This window comes from Coregonus clupeaformis, chromosome 24 (genome assembly GCF_020615455.1).
Source record: "Coregonus clupeaformis isolate EN_2021a chromosome 24, ASM2061545v1, whole genome shotgun sequence".
NCBI classification, from domain to species: Eukaryota; Metazoa; Chordata; class Actinopteri; order Salmoniformes; family Salmonidae; genus Coregonus; species Coregonus clupeaformis.
In genome coordinates, this window is record NC_059215.1 from 15,686,757 (window position 1) to 15,708,092 (window position 21,336).

The 21,336-nt window shown below is 44.3% G+C and overlaps 1 protein-coding gene across 8 annotated transcripts in view; it reads left to right on the top strand.

Annotated features, from left to right (window-relative positions):
• Window positions 1-840: 840 nt before the first annotated feature.
• The window catches only part of LOC121537221 (NF-kappa-B essential modulator), a 65,568-nt gene continuing 45,072 nt past the window's right edge, over window positions 841-21,336 (top strand). For all 8 annotated transcript variants that reach the window (XM_045207058.1, XM_045207059.1, XM_045207061.1 and 5 more), the window contains exon 1: window positions 841-1,101. The gene's annotated coding sequence lies outside the window, so the exon portion shown is untranslated. The remainder of the gene's footprint in view (window positions 1,102-21,336) is intronic.

The following is a 21,336-nucleotide window of genomic DNA, read 5'->3' on the forward strand; positions in this document are numbered from 1 at the left end:
TTCAGGTTGAATACCTGAAGAGAATTCCTGGTGTGGTTGGTGCCCGGCGTCTGACCCGCTGGGTGAATGGAGAAAAAGAAGAAAGTATGTCGGTCCTGTTGTTTTTTGATAAAGAGCAAATACATACACATGTGGATCTTGGTTATGTAAGATACGCCATAAGAGCTTTCGTCCCCAAACCACTGCAGTGTAAGAACTGTAAAGGATGTTTCAAGTGTGTGCAGACGAACAGAGGATACTGAAGAACGGTGTGTAGAAGGACGACGGTGTTGCAATTGTGGTGGGGATCATGATCCCGAGTTCCTGGAGTGCCCTGTAAGGGTGAAAGAAATTGAGATGGCAAAAGTTAGTGGTCCATCGAATCTCCTATGCGGAGGCGATTAAAATAATTGAGAAAATAAGTGATGCTAGTGAAGATATGGTAGTGGATACTCCACAGCCTGTAGTAAATGTTTGCTCCCAGATAAAAGATACCCTGTGTGTTAAAAAGGTGGATTTTGTTGCGTTCATTGCCACAGTTATAAAGTCTCAAAGAAGTCTTAAGAAATGTGACATTATTGTGGCTGCGGCAGAAATGTTTTTGGGGCTCAAGGATTTTACATCTGAAGACTTGCAAGGGGTACTGGCGCTGGATGACCCGCCCTCCCAGGTTCCCCTTGAGCCTCTGTAGGGATCAGAGCTGTTTTATTTTGTAACAGAAAACTTGATTTATTTAGTTTATTTATTTTGTGGTAGTTTTTTTCGTTTTTGGGAAATCCTGTTTCCATCCCGAACAGTAGAGGGCGGGATGCACATACAATTGTGCGATCGCCCAATATATGATAGAAGAAGAAATGATCTCCCACAGTGCGGAAGCAGAAAGGGAGATTCCTGGTGCAGGTTAGCCTAGCTCTGTCGTTTTGACAGCTAGCTACGTTAGAAGGATGTCAGAACTAACGCTGGAAATTATTTGATCAGATTTGAATAGAAATACAACCTAGAAGTGGTGTCAGTTAAGGAAATACGCTTGGTCTGTCACAATCAACCAGAGCTAGCTAACTAACGTTAGCCTGATTAACGCCAACTAGCTACGTAAACAGAGCTAACGTTAGCAGAGAAAAGGTAAGGTTTCTTCATGTTAGCTAAACAACTAGTTACACATGTGTTTAGTTAAAGTCATGTCGTTGGCTGCCGCTGTTGTGCTAACTAGCTGACGTGATTGGCATGGCTAGCGTAGCCTGAATTAGCCATGTAGCTAGCCACACCATGTAAGTCTAGCTAACCGTAGCCTGAATTAGCCATGTAGCTAGCCACACCATGTTAGTCTAGCTAACCTTACCAAACGAACAGTGTTGTTGACAGCTAGCTATAGGCTTTATATGACCTGACTGGTGGGCTTTATATGACTGGTGGGCTTTATATGACTGGTGGGCTTTATATGATATGACCTGACTGGTGGGCTTTATATGATATGACCTGACTGGTGGGCTTTATATGATATGACCTGACTGGTGGGCTTTATATGATATGACCTGACTGGTGGGCTTTATATGACCTGACTGGTGGGCTTTATATGATATGACCTGACTGGTGGGCTTTATATGACCTGACTGGTGGGCTTTATATGACCTGACTGGTGGGCTTTATATGACCTGACTGGTGGGCTTTATATGACCTGACTGGTGGGCTTTATATGATATGACCTGGCTGGTGGGCTTTATATGATATGACTGGTGGGCTTTATATGACCTGACTGGTGGGCTTTATATGACCTGACTGGTGGGCTTTATATGACCTGACTGGTGGGCTTTATATGACCTGACTGGTGGGCTTTATATGATATGACTGGTGGGCTTTATATGATATGACTGGTGGGCTTTATATGATATGACTGGTGGGCTTTATATGACCTGACTGGTGGGCTTTATATGATATGACCTGACTGGTGGGCTTTATATGACCTGACTGGTGGGCTTTATATGACCTGACTGGTGGGCTTTATATGATATGACTGGTGGGCTTTATATGATATGACTGGTGGGCTTTATATGATATGACTGGTGGGCTTTATATGACCTGACTGGTGGGCTTTATATGATATGACTGGTGGGCTTTATATGATATGACCTGACTGGTGGGCTTTATATGACCTGACTGGTGGGCTTTATATGACCTGACTGGTGGGCTTTATATGATATGACTGGTGGGCTTTATATGATATGACTGGTGGGCTTTATATGATATGACTGGTGGGCTTTATATGACCTGACTGGTGGGCTTTATATGACCTGACTGGTGGGCTTTATATGACCTGACTGGTGGGCTTTATATGACCTGACTGGTGGGCTTTATATGACCTGACTGGTGGGCTTTATATGATATGACCTGACTGGTGGGCTTTATATGATATGACCTGACTGGTGGGCTTTATATGACCTGACTGGTGGGCTTTATATGACCTGACTGGTGGGCTTTATATGACCTGACTGGTGGGCTTTATATGACCTGACTGGTGGGCTTTATATGATATGACTGGTGGGCTTTATATGACCTGACTGGTGGGCTTTATATGATATGACTGGTGGGCTTTATATGATATGACTGGTGGGCTTTATATGATATGACTGGTGGGCTTTATATGACCTGACTGGTGGGCTTTATATGATATGACCTGACTGGTGGGCTTTATATGACCTGACTGGTGGGCTTTATATGACCTGACTGGTGGGCTTTATATGACCTGACTGGTGGGCTTTATATGATATGACTGGTGGGCTTTATATGATATGACTGGTGGGCTTTATATGATATGACTGGTGGGCTTTATATGACCTGACTGGTGGGCTTTATATGATATGACTGGTGGGCTTTATATGATATGACCTGACTGGTGGGCTTTATATGACCTGACTGGTGGGCTTTATATGACCTGACTGGTGGGCTTTATATGATATGACTGGTGGGCTTTATATGATATGACTGGTGGGCTTTATATGATATGACTGGTGGGCTTTATATGACCTGACTGGTGGGCTTTATATGATATGACTGGTGGGCTTTATATGATATGACCTGACTGGTGGGCTTTATATGATATGACCTGACTGGTGGGCTTTATATGATATGACCTGACTGGTGGGCTTTATATGATATGACCTGACTGGTGGGCTTTATATGATATGACCTGACTGGTGGGCTTTATATGATATGACCTGACTGGTGGGCTTTATATGACCTGACTGGTGGGCTTTATATGACCTGACTGGTGGGCTTTATATGATATGACCTGACTGGTGGGCTTTATATGATATGACCTGACTGGTGGGCTTTATATGACCTGACTGGTGGGCTTTATATGATATGACCTGACTGGTGGGCTTTATATGATATGACCTGGCTGGTGGGCTTTATATGACTGGTGGGCTTTATATGATATGACCTGACTGGTGGGCTTTATATGATATGACCTGACTGGTGGGCTTTATATGATATGACCTGACTGGTGGGCTTTATATGATATGACCTGACTGGTGGGCTTTATATGATATGACCTGACTGGTGGGCTTTATATGATATGACCTGACTGGTGGGCTTTATATGATATGACCTGACTGGTGGGCTTTATATGATATGACCTGACTGGTGGGCTTTATATGACCTGACTGGTGGGCTTTATATGATATGACCTGACTGGTGGGCTTTATATGATATGACCTGACTGGTGGGCTTTATATGACCTGACTGGTGGGCTTTATATGACTGGTGGGCTTTATATGATATGACCTGACTGGTGGGCTTTATATGATATGACTGGTGGGCTTTATATGATATGACCTGACTGGTGGGCTTTATATGATATGACCTGACTGGTGGGCTTTATATGACCTGACTGGTGGGCTTTATATGACCTGACTGGTGGGCTTTATATGATATGACTGGTGGGCTTTATATGACCTGACTGGTGGGCTTTATATGATATGACCTGACTGGTGGGCTTTATATGACCTGACTGGTGGGCTTTATATGATATGACCTGACTGGTGGGCTTTATATGACCTGACTGGTGGGCTTTATATGACCTGACTGGTGGGCTTTATATGATATGACCTGACTGGTGGGCTTTATATGATATGACCTGACTGGTGGGCTTTATATGATATGACTGGTGGGCTTTATATGATATGACCTGACTGGTGGGCTTTATATGACCTGACTGGTGGGCTTTATATGACCTGACTGGTGGGCTTTATATGATATGACCTGACTGGTGGGCTTTATATGATATGACCTGACTGGTGGGCTTTATATGATATGACCTGACTGGTGGGCTTTATATGATATGACCTGACTGGTGGGCTTTATATGATATGACCTGGCTGGTGGGCTTTATATGACTGGTGGGCTTTATATGACTGGTGGGCTTTATATGATATGACCTGACTGGTGGGCTTTATATGACCTGACTGGTGGGCTTTATATGACCTGACTGGTGGGCTTTATATGATATGACCTGACTGGTGGGCTTTATATGATATGACCTGACTGGTGGGCTTTATATGATATGACCTGACTGGTGGGCTTTATATGACCTGACTGGTGGGCTTTATATGATATGACCTGACTGGTGGGCTTTATATGATATGACCTGGCTGGTGGGCTTTATATGACTGGTGGGCTTTATATGACTGGTGGGCTTTATATGATATGACCTGACTGGTGGGCTTTATATGACCTGACTGGTGGGCTTTATATGATATGACTGGTGGGCTTTATATGACCTGACTGGTGGGCTTTATATGACCTGACTGGTGGGCTTTATATGATATGACTGGTGGGCTTTATATGACTGGTGGGCTTTATATGACCTGACTGGTGGGCTTTATATGACCTGACTGGTGGGCTTTATATGATATGACTGGTGGGCTTTATATGACTGGTGGGCTTTATATGACCTGACTGGTGGGCTTTATATGACTGGTGGGCTTTATATGACCTGACTGGTGGGCTTTATATGATATGACCTGACTGGTGGGCTTTATATGATATGACCTGGCTGGTGGGCTTTATATGATATGACTGGTGGGCTTTATATGACCTGACTGGTGGGCTTTATATGACCTGGCTGGTGGGCTTTATATGATATGACTGGTGGGCTTTATATGATATGACCTGACTGGTGGGCTTTATATGATATGACCTGACTGGTGGGCTTTATATGATATGACCTGACTGGTGGGCTTTATATGACCTGACTGGTGGGCTTTATATGACTGGTGGGCTTTATATGACCTGACTGGTGGGCTTTATATGATATGACCTGACTGGTGGGCTTTATATGACCTGACTGGTGGGCTTTATATGACCTGACTGGTGGGCTTTATATGACCTGACTGGTGGGCTTTATATGACCTGACTGGTGGGCTTTATATGACCTGACTGGTGGGCTTTATATGATATGACTGGTGGGCTTTATATGATATGACCTGACTGGTGGGCTTTATATGACCTGACTGGTGGGCTTTATATGATATGACCTGACTGGTGGGCTTTATATGATATGACCTGACTGGTGGGCTTTATATGACCTGACTGGTGGGCTTTATATGATATGACCTGACTGGTGGGCTTTATATGACCTGACTGGTGGGCTTTATATGACCTGACTGGTGGGCTTTATATGATATGACTGGTGGGCTTTATATGACTGGTGGGCTTTATATGACCTGACTGGTGGGCTTTATATGACTGGTGGGCTTTATATGACCTGACTGGTGGGCTTTATATGATATGACCTGACTGGTGGGCTTTATATGACCTGACTGGTGGGCTTTATATGATATGACCTGACTGGTGGGCTTTATATGACCTGACTGGTGGGCTTTATATGATATGACCTGACTGGTGGGCTTTATATGATATGACCTGACTGGTGGGCTTTATATGACCTGACTGGTGGGCTTTATATGACCTGACTGGTGGGCTTTATATGATATGACCTGGCTGGTGGGCTTTATATGACCTGACTGGTGGGCTTTATATGACCTGACTGGTGGGCTTTATATGATATGACTGGTGGGCTTTATATGACCTGACTGGTGGGCTTTATATGACCTGGCTGGTGGGCTTTATATGATATGACTGGTGGGCTTTATATGATATGACCTGACTGGTGGGCTTTATATGATATGACCTGACTGGTGGGCTTTATATGATATGACCTGACTGGTGGGCTTTATATGACCTGACTGGTGGGCTTTATATGATATGACCTGACTGGTGGGCTTTATATGACTGGTGGGCTTTATATGACCTGACTGGTGGGCTTTATATGATATGACCTGACTGGTGGGCTTTATATGACCTGACTGGTGGGCTTTATATGACCTGACTGGTGGGCTTTATATGACCTGACTGGTGGGCTTTATATGATATGACTGGTGGGCTTTATATGATATGACCTGACTGGTGGGCTTTATATGACCTGACTGGTGGGCTTTATATGACTGGTGGGCTTTATATGACCTGACTGGTGGGCTTTATATGACTGGTGGGCTTTATATGATATGACTGGTGGGCTTTATATGACCTGACTGGTGGGCTTTATATGATATGACCTGACTGGTGGGCTTGATATGATATGACCTGACTGGTGGGCTTTATATGATATGACCTGACTGGTGGGCTTTATATGACCTGACTGGTGGGCTTTATATGATATGACCTGACTGGTGGGCTTTATATGACCTGACTGGTGGGCTTTATATGATATGACCTGACTGGTGGGCTTTATATGACCTGACTGGTGGGCTTTATATGATATGACCTGACTGGTGGGCTTTATATGACCTGACTGGTGGGCTTTATATGATATGACCTGACTGGTGGGCTTTATATGACCTGACTGGTGGGCTTTATATGATATGACCTGACTGGTGGGCTTTATATGATATGACCTGACTGGTGGGCTTTATATGATATGACCTGACTGGTGGGCTTTATATGATATGACCTGACTGGTGGCCTTTATATGATATGACCTGACTGGTGGGCTTTATATGACCTGACTGGTGGGCTTTATATGATATGACCTGACTGGTGGGCTTTATATGACCTGACTGGTGGGCTTTATATGATATGACCTGACTGGTGGGCTTTATATGATATGACCTGACTGGTGGGCTTTAAATGATATGACCTGACTGGTGGGCTTTATATGACCTGACTGGTGGGCTTTATATGATATGACTGGTGGGCTTTATATGATATGACCTGACTGGTGGGCTTTATATGACCTGACTGGTGGGCTTTATATGACCTGACTGGTGGGCTTTATATGATATGACTGGTGGGCTTTATATGACCTGACTGGTGGGCTTTATATGACCTGACTGGTGGGCTTTATATGGACGGGATATGACTGACTGGTGGGCTTTATATGATATGACCTGACTGGTGGGCTTTATATGACCTGACTGGTGGGCTTTATATGATATGACCTGACTGGTGGGCTTTATATGATATGACCTGACTGGTGGGCTTTATATGACCTGACTGGTGGGCTTTATATGATATGACTGGTGGGCTTTATATGACCTGGCTGGTGGGCTTTATATGATATGACTGGTGGGCTGACTGGTGGGCTTTATATGACCTGACTGGTGGGCTTTATATGATATGACCTGACTGGTGGGCTTTATATGACCTGGCTGGTGGGCTTTATATGATATGTGACTGGTGGGCTTTATATGATATGACCTGACTGGTGGGCTTTATATGACCTGACTGGTGGGCTTTATATGATATGACCTGACTGGTGGGCTTTATATGACCTGACTGGTGGGCTTTATATGAATGATGACTGGTGGGCTTTATATGATATGACCTGACTGGTGGGCTTTATATGATATGACCTGACTGTTGGGCTTATATGATATGACCTGACTGGTGGGCTTTATATGATATGACCTGACTGGTGGGCTTTATATGATATGACTGGTGGGCTTTATATGACCTGACTGGTGGGCTTTATATGACCTGACTGGTGGGCTTTATATGACCTGACTGGTGGGCTTTATATGATATGACCTGACTGGTGGGCTTTATATGATATGACCTGACTGGTGGGCTTTATATGACCTGACTGGTGGGCTTTATATGACCTGACTGGTGGGCTTTTTATATGACCTGACTGGTGGGCTTTATATGATATGACCTGACTGGTGGGCTTTATATGATATGACCTGACTGGTGGGCTTTATATGATATGACCTGACTGGTGGGCTTTATATGATATGACCTGACTGGTGGGCTTTATATGATATGACCTGACTGGTGGGCTTTATATGATATGACCTGACTGGTGGGCTTTATATGATATGACCTGACTGGTGGGCTTTATATGATATGACTGGTGGGCTTTTTTATATGACCTGACTGGTGGGCTTTATATGATATGACCTGACTGGTGGGCTTTATATGATATGACCTGACTGGTGGGCTTTATATGACCTGACTGGTGGGCTTTATATGATATGACTGGTGGGCTTTATATGATATGACCTGACTGGTGGGCTTTATATGATATGACCTGACTGGTGGGCTTTATATGACTGACGGTGGGCTTTATATGACCTGACTGGTGGGCTTTATATGACCTGACTGGTGGGCTTTATATGACCTGACTGGTGGGCTTTATATGACCTGACTGGTGGGATTTATATGACCTGACTGGTGGGCTTTATATGACCTGACTGGTGGGCTTTATATGATATGACCTGACTGGTGGGCTTTATATGATATGACCTGACTGGTGGGCTTTATATGATATGACCTGACTGGTGGGCTTTATATGACCTGACTGGTGGGCTTTATATGATATGACCTGACTGGTGGGCTTTATATGACCTGACTGGTGGGCTTTATATGATATGACCTGACTGGTGGGCTTTATATGACCTGACTGGTGGGCTTTATATGACCTGACTGGTGGGCTTTATATGATATGACTGGTGGGCTTTATATGATATGACTGGTGGGCTTTATATGACCTGACTGGTGGGCTTTATATGACCTGACTGGTGGGCTTTATATGATATGACTGGTGGGCTTTATATGACCTGACTGGTGGGCTTTATATGATATGACCTGACTGGTGGGCTTGATATGATATGACCTGACTGGTGGGCTTTATATGATATGACCTGACTGGTGGGCTTTATATGACCTGACTGGTGGGCTTTATATGATATGACCTGACTGGTGGGCTTTATATGACCTGACTGGTGGGCTTTATATGATATGACTGGTGGGCTTTATATGATATGACCTGACTGGTGGGCTTTATATGATATGACCTGACTGGTGGGCTTTATATGATATGACCTGACTGGTGGGCTTTATATGACCTGACTGGTGGGCTTTATATGACCTGACTGGTGGGCTTTATATGACCTGACTGGTGGGCTTTATATGACCTGACTGGTGGGCTTTATATGATATGACCTGACTGGTGGGCTTTATATGATATGACCTGACTGGTGGGCTTTATATGATATGACCTGACTGGTGGGCTTTATATGATATGACCTGACTGGTGGGCTTTATATGATATGACCTGACTGGTGGGCTTTATATGATATGACCTGACTGGTGGGCTTTATATGATATGACCTGACTGGTGGGCTTTATATGATATGACCTGACTGGTGGGCTTTATATGATATGACCTGACTGGTGGGCTTTATATGATATGACCTGACTGGTGGGCTTTATATGACCTGACTGGTGGGCTTTATATGATATGACCTGACTGGTGGGCTTTATATGATATGACCTGACTGGTGGGCTTTATATGATATGACCTGACTGGTGGGCTTTATATGACCTGACTGGTGGGCTTTATATGATATGACTGGTGGGCTTTATATGATATGACTGGTGGGCTTTATATGATATGACCTGACTGGTGGGCTTTATATGATATGACCTGACTGGTGGGCTTTATATGACCTGACTGGTGGGCTTTATATGACCTGACTGGTGGGCTTTATATGATATGACTGGTGGGCTTTATATGACCTGACTGGTGGGCTTTATATGATATGACTGGTGGGCTTTATATGACCTGACTGGTGGGCTTTATATGATATGACCTGACTGGTGGGCTTTATATGATATGACCTGACTGGTGGGCTTTATATGATATGACCTGACTGGTGGGCTTTATATGATATGACCTGACTGGTGGGCTTTATATGACTGGTGGGCTTTATATGACCTGACTGGTGGGCTTTATATGATATGACCTGACTGGTGGGCTTTATATGATATGACCTGACTGGTGGGCTTTATATGACCTGACTGGTGGGCTTTATATGACCTGACTGGTGGGCTTTATATGACCTGACTGGTGGGATTTATATGACTGGTGGGCTTTATATGACCTGACTGGTGGGCTTTATATGATATGACCTGACTGGTGGGCTTTCCTGGTTATATGACCTGACTGGTGGGCTTTATATGACCTGACTGGTGGGCTTTATATGATATGACCTGACTGGTGGGCTTTATATGACCTGACTGGTGGGCTTTATATGATATGACCTGACTGGTGGGCTTTATATGACTGGTGGGCTTTATATGACCTGACTGGTGGGCTTTATATGATATGACCTGACTGGTGGGCTTTATATGACCTGACTGGTGGGCTTTATATGACCTGACTGGTGGGCTTTATATGACCTGACTGGTGGGCTTTATATGACCTGACTGGTGGGCTTTATATGATATGACCTGACTGGTGGGCTTTATGTGATATGACCTGACTGGTGGGCTTTATATGATATGACCTGACTGGTGGGCTTTATATGATATGACCTGACTGGTGGGCTTTTATGATATGACCTGACTGGTGGGCTTTATATGACCTGACTGGTGGGCTTTATATGATATGACCTGACTGGTGGGCTTTTGATATGACCTGACTGGTGGGCTTTATATGACCTGACTGGTGGGCTTTTATATGACCTGACTGGTGGGCTTTATATGATATGACCTGACTGGTGGGCTTTATATGATATGACCTGACTGGTGGGCTTTATATGATATGACCTGACTGGTGGGCTTTATATGATATGACCTGACTGGTGGGCTTTATATGACCTGACTGGTGGGCTTTATATGATATGACCTGACTGGTGGGCTTTATATGACCTGACTGGTGGGCTTTAAGTGTGGGCTTTATATGACCTGACTGGTGGGCTTTATATGATATGACCTGACTGGTGGGCTTTATATGATATGACCTGACTGGTGGGCTTTATATGATATGACCTGACTGGTGGGCTTTATATGATATGACCTGACTGGTGGGCTTTATATGACCTGACTGGTGGGCTTTATATGATATGACCTGACTGGTGGGCTTTATATGATATGACCTGACTGGTGGGCTTTATATGACCTGACTGGTGGGCTTTATATGACCTGACTGGTGGGCTTTATATGACATGACTGGTGGGCTTTATATGCGGTGGGATATGACCTGACTGGTGGGCTTTATATGATATGACCTGACTGGTGGGCTTTATATGACCTGACTGGTGGGCTTTATATGATATGACCTGACTGGTGGGCTTTATATGATATGACCTGACTGGTGGGCTTTATATGACCTGACTGGTGGGCTTTATATGATATGACCTGACTGGTGGGCTTTATATGATATGACCTGACTGGTGGGCTTTATATGACCTGACTGGTGGGCTTTATATGATATGACCTGACTGGTGGGCTTTATATGACCTGACTGGTGGGCTTTATATGACCTGACTGGTGGGCTTTATATGATATGACCTGACTGGTGGGCTTTATATGATATGACCTGACTGGTGGGCTTTATATGACCTGACTGGTGGGCTTTATATGATATGACCTGACTGGTGGGCTTTATATGATATGACCTGACTGGTGGGCTTTATATGATATGACCTGACTGGTGGGCTTTATATGATATGACCTGACTGGTGGGCTTTATAGATATGACCTGACTGGTGGGCTTTATAGATATGACCTGACTGGTGGGCTTTATATGATATGACCTGACTGGTGGGCTTTATATGATATGACTGGTGGGCTTTATATGACCTGACTGGTGGGCTTTATATGATATGACTGGTGGGCTTTATATGATATGACTGGTGGGCTTTATATGACCTGACTGGTGGGCTTTATATGATATGACCTGACTGGTGGGCTTTATATGACCTGACTGGTGGGCTTTATATGATATGACCTGACTGGTGGGCTTTATATGATATGACCTGACTGGTGGGCTTGATATGATATGACCTGACTGGTGGGCTTTATATGACCTGACTGGTGGGCTTTATATGATATGACCTGACTGGTGGGCTTTATATGACCTGACTGGTGGGCTTTATATGACCTGACTGGTGGGCTTTATATGATATGACCTGACTGGTGGGCTTTATATGACCTGACTGGTGGGCTTTATATGATATGACTGGTGGGCTTTATATGATATGACCTGACTGGTGGGCTTTATATGATATGACCTGACTGGTGGGCTTTATATGATATGACCTGACTGGTGGGCTTTATATGACCTGACTGGTGGGCTTTATATGACCTGACTGGTGGGCTTTATATGATATGACCTGACTGGTGGGCTTTATATGATATGACCTGACTGGTGGGCTTTATATGATATGACCTGACTGGTGGGCTTTATATGATATGACCTGACTGGTGGGCTTTATATGATATGACCTGACTGGTGGGCTTTATATGATATGACCTGACTGGTGGGCTTTATATGATATGACCTGACTGGTGGGCTTTATATGATATGACCTGACTGGTGGGCTTTATATGACCTGACTGGTGGGCTTTATATGACCTGACTGGTGGGCTTTATATGATATGACCTGACTGGTGGGCTTTATATGATATGACCTGACTGGTGGGCTTTATATGATATGACCTGACTGGTGGGCTTTATATGATATGACCTGACTGGTGGGCTTTATATGATATGACCTGACTGGTGGGCTTTATATGATATGACCTGACTGGTGGGCTTTATATGATATGACCTGACTGGTGGGCTTTATATGATATGACCTGACTGGTGGGCTTTATATGACCTGACTGGTGGGCTTTATATGATATGACTGGTGGGCTTTATATGATATGACCTGACTGGTGGGCTTTATATGACCTGACTGGTGGGCTTTATATGACCTGACTGGTGGGCTTTATATGACCTGACTGGTGGGCTTTATATGACCTGACTGGTGGGCTTTATATGACCTGACTGGTGGGCTTTATATGATATGACCTGACTGGTGGGCTTTATATGATATGACCTGACTGGTGGGCTTTATATGATATGACCTGACTGGTGGGCTTTATATGATATGACCTGACTGGTGGGCTTTATATGACCTGACTGGTGGGCTTTATATGATATGACCTGACTGGTGGGCTTTATATGATATGACCTGACTGGTGGGCTTTATATGATATGACCTGACTGGTGGGCTTTATATGACCTGACTGGTGGGCTTTATATGATATGACCTGACTGGTGGGCTTTATATGATATGACCTGACTGGTGGGCTTTATATGACCTGACTGGTGGGCTTTATATGATATGACCTGACTGGTGGGCTTTATATGACCTGACTGGTGGGCTTTATATGATATGACCTGACTGGTGGGCTTTATATGACCTGACTGGTGGGCTTTATATGACCTGACTGGTGGGCTTTATATGACCTGACTGGTGGGCTTTATATGATATGACTGGTGGGCTTTATATGATATGACCTGACTGGTGGGCTTTATATGACCTGACTGGTGGGCTTTATATGACCTGACTGGTGGGCTTTATATGATATGACTGGTGGGCTTTATATGATATGACCTGACTGGTGGGCTTTATATGATATGACCTGACTGGTGGGCTTTATATGACCTGACTGGTGGGCTTTATATGACCTGACTGGTGGGCTTTATATGACCTGACTGGTGGGCTTTATATGATATGACTGGTGGGCTTTATATGATATGACCTGACTGGTGGGCTTTATATGATATGACCTGACTGGTGGGCTTTATATGACCTGACTGGTGGGCTTTATATGATATGACCTGACTGGTGGGCTTTATATGATATGACCTGACTGGTGGGCTTTATATGACCTGACTGGTGGGCTTTATATGATATGACCTGACTGGTGGGCTTTATATGATATGACTGGTGGGCTTTATATGACCTGACTGGTGGGCTTTATATGATATGACTGGTGGGCTTTATATGACCTGACTGGTGGGCTTTATATGATATGACTGGTGGGCTTTATATGATATGACTGGTGGGCTTTATATGACCTGACTGGTGGGCTTTATATGATATGACCTGACTGGTGGGCTTTATATGACCTGACTGGTGGGCTTTATATGATATGACCTGACTGGTGGGCTTTATATGATATGACCTGACTGGTGGGCTTTATATGATATGACCTGACTGGTGGGCTTTATATGACCTGACTGGTGGGCTTTATATGATATGACCTGACTGGTGGGCTTTATATGACCTGACTGGTGGGCTTTATATGATATGACCTGACTGGTGGGCTTTATATGACCTGACTGGTGGGCTTTATATGATATGACTGGTGGGCTTTATATGATATGACCTGACTGGTGGGCTTTATATGATATGACCTGACTGGTGGGCTTTATATGATATGACTGGTGGGCTTTATATGATATGACCTGACTGGTGGGCTTTATATGACCTGACTGGTGGGCTTTATATGACCTGACTGGTGGGCTTTATATGATATGACCTGACTGGTGGGCTTTATATGACCTGACTGGTGGGCTTTATATGATATGACCTGACTGGTGGGCTTTATATGATATGACCTGACTGGTGGGCTTTATATGACCTGACTGGTGGGCTTTATATGATATGACCTGACTGGTGGGCTTTATATGACCTGACTGGTGGGCTTTATATGATATGACCTGACTGGTGGGCTTTATATGATATGACCTGACTGGTGGGCTTTATATGACCTGACTGGTGGGCTTTATATGACCTGACTGGTGGGCTTTATATGACCTGACTGGTGGGCTTTATATGATATGACTGGTGGGCTTTATATGATATGACCTGACTGGTGGGCTTTATATGACCTGACTGGTGGGCTTTATATGATATGACCTGACTGGTGGGCTTTATATGACCTGACTGGTGGGCTTTATATGATATGACTGGTGGGCTTTATATGATATGACCTGACTGGTGGGCTTTATATGATATGTGGTGGGCTTTATGATATGACCTGACTGGTGGGCTTTATATGATATGACCTGACTGGTGGGCTTTATATGACCTGACTGGTGGGCTTTATATGATATGACCTGACTGGTGGGCTTTATATGATATGACCTGACTGGTGGGCTTTATATGATATGACCTGACTGGTGGGCTTTATATGATATGACCTGACTGGTGGGCTTTATATGACCTGACTGGTGGGCTTTATATGACCTGACTGGTGGGCTTTATATGATATGACCTGACTGGTGGGCTTTATATGACCTGACTGGTGGGCTTTATATGATATGACCTGACTGGTGGGCTTTATATGACCTGACTGGTGGGCTTTATATGACCTGACTGGTGGGCTTTATATGATATGACCTGACTGGTGGGCTTTATATGATATGACCTGACTGGTGGGCTTTATATGACCTGACTGGTGGGCTTTATATGACCTGACTGGTGGGCTTTATATGATATGACCTGACTGGTGGGCTTTATATGACCTGACTGGTGGGCTTTATATGACCTGACTGGTGGGCTTTATATGAAGACCTGACTGGTGGGCTTTATATGACCTGACTGGTGGGCTTTATATGATATGACCTGACTGGTGGGCTTTATGATGACCTGACTGGTGGGCTTTTATATGACCTGACTGGTGGGCTTTATATGATATGACCTGACTGGTGGGCTTTATGATGACCTGACTGGTGGGCTTTATATGATATGACCTGACTGGTGGGCTTTATATGACCTGACTGGTGGGCTTTATATGATATGACCTGACTGGTGGGCTTTATATGACCTGACTGGTGGGCTTTATATGATATGACCTGACTGGTGGGCTTTATATGATATGACTGGTGGGCTTTATATGACCTGACTGGTGGGCTTTATATGATATGACCTGACTGGTGGGCTTTATATGACCTGACTGGTGGGCTTTATATGATATGACCTGACTGGTGGGCTTTATATGATATGACCTGACTGGTGGGCTTTATATGATATGACCTGACTGGTGGGCTTTATATGACCTGACTGGTGGGCTTTATATGACCTGACTGGTGGGCTTTATATGACCTGACTGGTGGGCTTTATATGACCTGACTGGTGGGCTTTATATGACCTGACTGGTGGGCTTTATATGACCTGACTGGTGGGCTTTATATGACCTGACTGGTGGGCTTTATATGATATGACCTGACTGGTGGGCTTTATATGACCTGACTGGTGGGCTTTATATGATATGACCTGACTGGTGGGCTTTATATGATATGACCTGACTGGTGGGCTTTATATGACCTGACTGGTGGGCTTTATATGATATGACCTGACTGGTGGGCTTTATATGACCTGACTGGTGGGCTTTATATGATATGACCTGACTGGTGGGCTTTATATGACCTGACTGGTGGGCTTTATATGATATGACTGGTGGGCTTTATATGATATGACCTGACTGGTGGGCTTTATATGACCTGACTGGTGGGCTTTATATGACCTGACTGGTGGGCTTTATATGATATGACTGGTGGGCTTTATATGATATGACCTGACTGGTGGGCTTTATATGACCTGACTGGTGGGCTTTATATGACCTGACTGGTGGGCTTTATATGACCTGACTGGTGGGCTTTATATGATATGACCTGACTGGTGGGCTTTATATGACCTGACTGGTGGGCTTTATATGACCTGACTGGTGGGCTTTATATGATCTGACTGGTGGGCTTTATATGATATGACCTGACTGGTGGGCTTTATATGATATGACCTGACTGGTGGGCTTTATATGATATGACCTGACTGGTGGGCTTTATATGATATGACCTGACTGGTGGGCTTTATATGATATGACTGGTGGGCTTTATATGATATGACCTGACTGGTGGGCTTTATATGATATGACCTGACTGGTGGGCTTTATATGATATGACCTGACTGGTGGGCTTTATATGATATGACCTGACTGGTGGGCTTTATATGACCTGACTGGTGGGCTTTATATGATATGACCTGACTGGTGGGCTTTATATGACCTGACTGGTGGGCTTTATATGATATGACCTGACTGGTGGGCTTTATATGACCTGACTGGTGGGCTTTATATGATATGACCTGACTGGTGGGCTTTATATGATATGACCTGACTGGTGGGCTTTATATGATATGACCTGACTGGTGGGCTTTATATGATATGACCTGACTGGTGGGCTTTATATGATATGACCTGACTGGTGGGCTTTATATGATATGACTGGTGGGCTTTATATGACCTGACTGGTGGGCTTTATATGATATGACCTGACTGGTGGGCTTTATATGATATGACCTGACTGGTGGGCTTTATATGATATGACCTGACTGGTGGGCTTTATATGATATGACTGGTGGGCTTTATATGATATGACCTGACTGGTGGGCTTTATATGATATGACCTGACTGGTGGGCTTTATATGATATGACCTGACTGGTGGGCTTTATATGATATGACCTGACTGGTGGGCTTTATATGATATGACCTGACTGGTGGGCTTTATATGACCTGACTGGTGGGCTTTATATGATATGACCTGACTGGTGGGCTTTATATGACCTGACTGGTGGGCTTTATATGATATGACCTGACTGGTGGGCTTTATATGACCTGACTGGTGGGCTTTATATGATATGACCTGACTGGTGGGCTTTATATGATATGACCTGACTGATGGGCTTTATATGACCTGACTGGTGGGCTTTATATGACCTGACTGGTGGGCTTTATATGACTGGTGGGCTTTATATGATATGACCTGACTGGTGGGCTTTATATGATATGACTGGTGGGCTTTATATGATATGACTGGTGGGCTTTATATGACCTGACTGGTGGGCTTTATATGACCTGACTGGTGGGCTTTATATGACCTGACTGGTGGGCTTTATATGACCTGACTGGTGGGCTTTATATGATATGAACTGACTGGTGGGCTTTATATGATATGACCTGACTGGTGGGCTTTATATGACCTGACTGGTGGGCTTTATATGACCTGACTGGTGGGCTTTATATGATATGACCTGACTGGTGGGCTTTATATGATATGACCTGACTGGTGGGCTTTATATGACCTGACTGGTGGGCTTTATATGATATGACTGGTGGGCTTTATATGACCTGACTGGTGGGCTTTATATGACCTGACTGGTGGGCTTTATATGACCTGACTGGTGGGCTTTATATGACCTGACTGGTGGGCTTTATATGATATGACCTGACTGGTGGGCTTTATATGACCTGACTGGTGGGCTTTATATGACCTGACTGGTGGGCTTTATATGATATGACCTGACTGGTGGGCTTTATATGATATGACCTGACTGGTGGGCTTTATATGACCTGACTGGTGGGCTTTATATGATATGACCTGACTGGTGGGCTTTATATGACCTGACTGGTGGGCTTTATATGACCTGACTGGTGGGCTTTATATGACCTAACTGGTGGGCTTTATATGATATGACTGGTGGGCTTTATATGATATGACCTGACTGGTGGGCTTTATATGATATGACCTGACTGGTGGGCTTTATATGACCTGACTGGTGGGCTTTATATGATATGACCTGACTGGTGGGCTTTATATGATATGACCTGACTGGTGGGCTTTATATGATATGACCTGACTGGTGGGCTTTATATGACCTGACTGGTGGGCTTTATATGATATGACCTGACTGGTGGGCTTTATATGACCTGACTGGTGGGCTTTATATGATATGACCTGACTGGTGGGCTTTATATGATATGACCTGACTGGTGGGCTTTATATGATATGACCTGACTGGTGGGCTTTATATGATATGACCTGACTGGTGGGCTTTATATGATATGACCTGACTGGTGGGCTTTATATGATATGACCTGACTGGTGGGCTTTATATGACCTGACTGGTGGGCTTTATATGATATGACCTGACTGGTGGGCTTTATATGACCTGACTGGTGGGCTTTATATGATATGACTGGTGGGCTTTATATGATATGACCTGACTGGTGGGCTTTATATGATATGACCTGACTGGTGGGCTTTATATGATATGACCTGACTGGTGGGCTTTATATGATATGACCTGACTGGTGGGCTTTATATGATATGACCTGACTGGTGGGCTTTATATGACCTGACTGGTGGGCTTTATATGACCTGACTGGTGGGCTTTATATGATATGACCTGACTGGTGGGCTTTATATGACCTGACTGGTGGGCTTTATATGACCTGACTGGTGGGATTTATATGATATGACCTGACTGGTGGGCTTTATATGATATGACCTGACTGGTGGGCTTTATATGATATGACCTGACTGGTGGGCTTTATATGATATGACCTGACTGGTGGGCTTTATATGATATGACCTGACTGGTGGGCTTTATATGATATGACCTGACTGGTGGGCTTTATATGATATGACCTGACTGGTGGGCTTTATATGATATGACCTGACTGGTGGGCTTTATATGATATGACTGGTGGGCTTTATATGATATGACCTGACTGGTGGGCTTTATATGATATGACCTGACTGGTGGGCTTTATATGATATGACCTGACTGGTGGGCTTTATATGACCTGACTGGTGGGCTTTATATGACCTGACTGGTGGGCTTTATATGATATGACTGGTGGGCTTTATATGATATGACCTGACTGGTGGGCTTTATATGACCTGACTGGTGGGCTTTATATGACCTGACTGGTGGGCTTTATATGATATGACCTGACTGGTGGGCTTTATATGACCTGACTGGTGGGCTTTATATGACCTGACTGGTGGGCTTTATATGATATGACCTGACTGGTGGGCTTTATATGATATGACTGGTGGGCTTTATATGATATGACCTGACTGGTGGGCTTTATATGATATGACCTGACTGGTGGGCTTTATATGATATGACCTGACTGGTGGGCTTTATATGATATGACCTGACTGGTGGGCTTTATATGACCTGACTGGTGGGCTTTATATGATATGACCTGACTGGTGGGCTTTATATGATATGACCTGACTGGTGGGCTTTATATGATATGACCTGACTGGTGGGCTTTATATGACCTGACTGGTGGGCTTTATATGATATGACCTGACTGGTGGGCTTTATATGACCTGACTGGTGGGCTTTATATGATATGACCTGACTGGTGGGCTTTATATGATATGACCTGACTGGTGGGCTTTATATGATATGACCTGACTGGTGGGCTTTATATGACCTGACTGGTGGGCTTTATATGATATGACTGGTGGGCTTTATATGATATGACCTGACTGGTGGGCTTTATATGATATGACCTGACTGGTGGGCTTTATATGATATGACCTGACTGGTGGGCTTTATATGACCTGACTGGTGGGCTTTATATGATATGACTGGTGGGCTTTATATGATATGACCTGACTGGTGGGCTTTATATGACCTGACTGGTGGGCTTTATATGACCTGACTGGTGGGCTTTATATGATATGACCTGACTGGTGGGCTTTATATGACCTGACTGGTGGGCTTTATATGACCTGACTGGTGGGCTTTATATGATATGACTGGTGGGCTTTATATGACCTGACTGGTGGGCTTTATATGACCTGACTGGTGGGCTTTATATGATATGACCTGACTGGTGGGCTTTATATGATATGACCTGACTGGTGGGCTTTATATGATATGACCTGACTGGTGGGCTTTATATGATATGACCTGACTGGTGGGCTTTATATGATATGACCTGACTGGTGGGCTTTTATATGATATGACCTGACTGGTTGGCTTTATATGATATGACCTGACTGGTGGGCTTTATATGACCTGACTGGTGGGCTTTATATGATATGACCTGACTGGTGGGCTTTATATGATATGACCTGACTGGTGGGCTTTATATGACCTGACTGGTGGGCTTTATATGACCTGACTGGTGGGCTTTATATGACCTGACTGGTG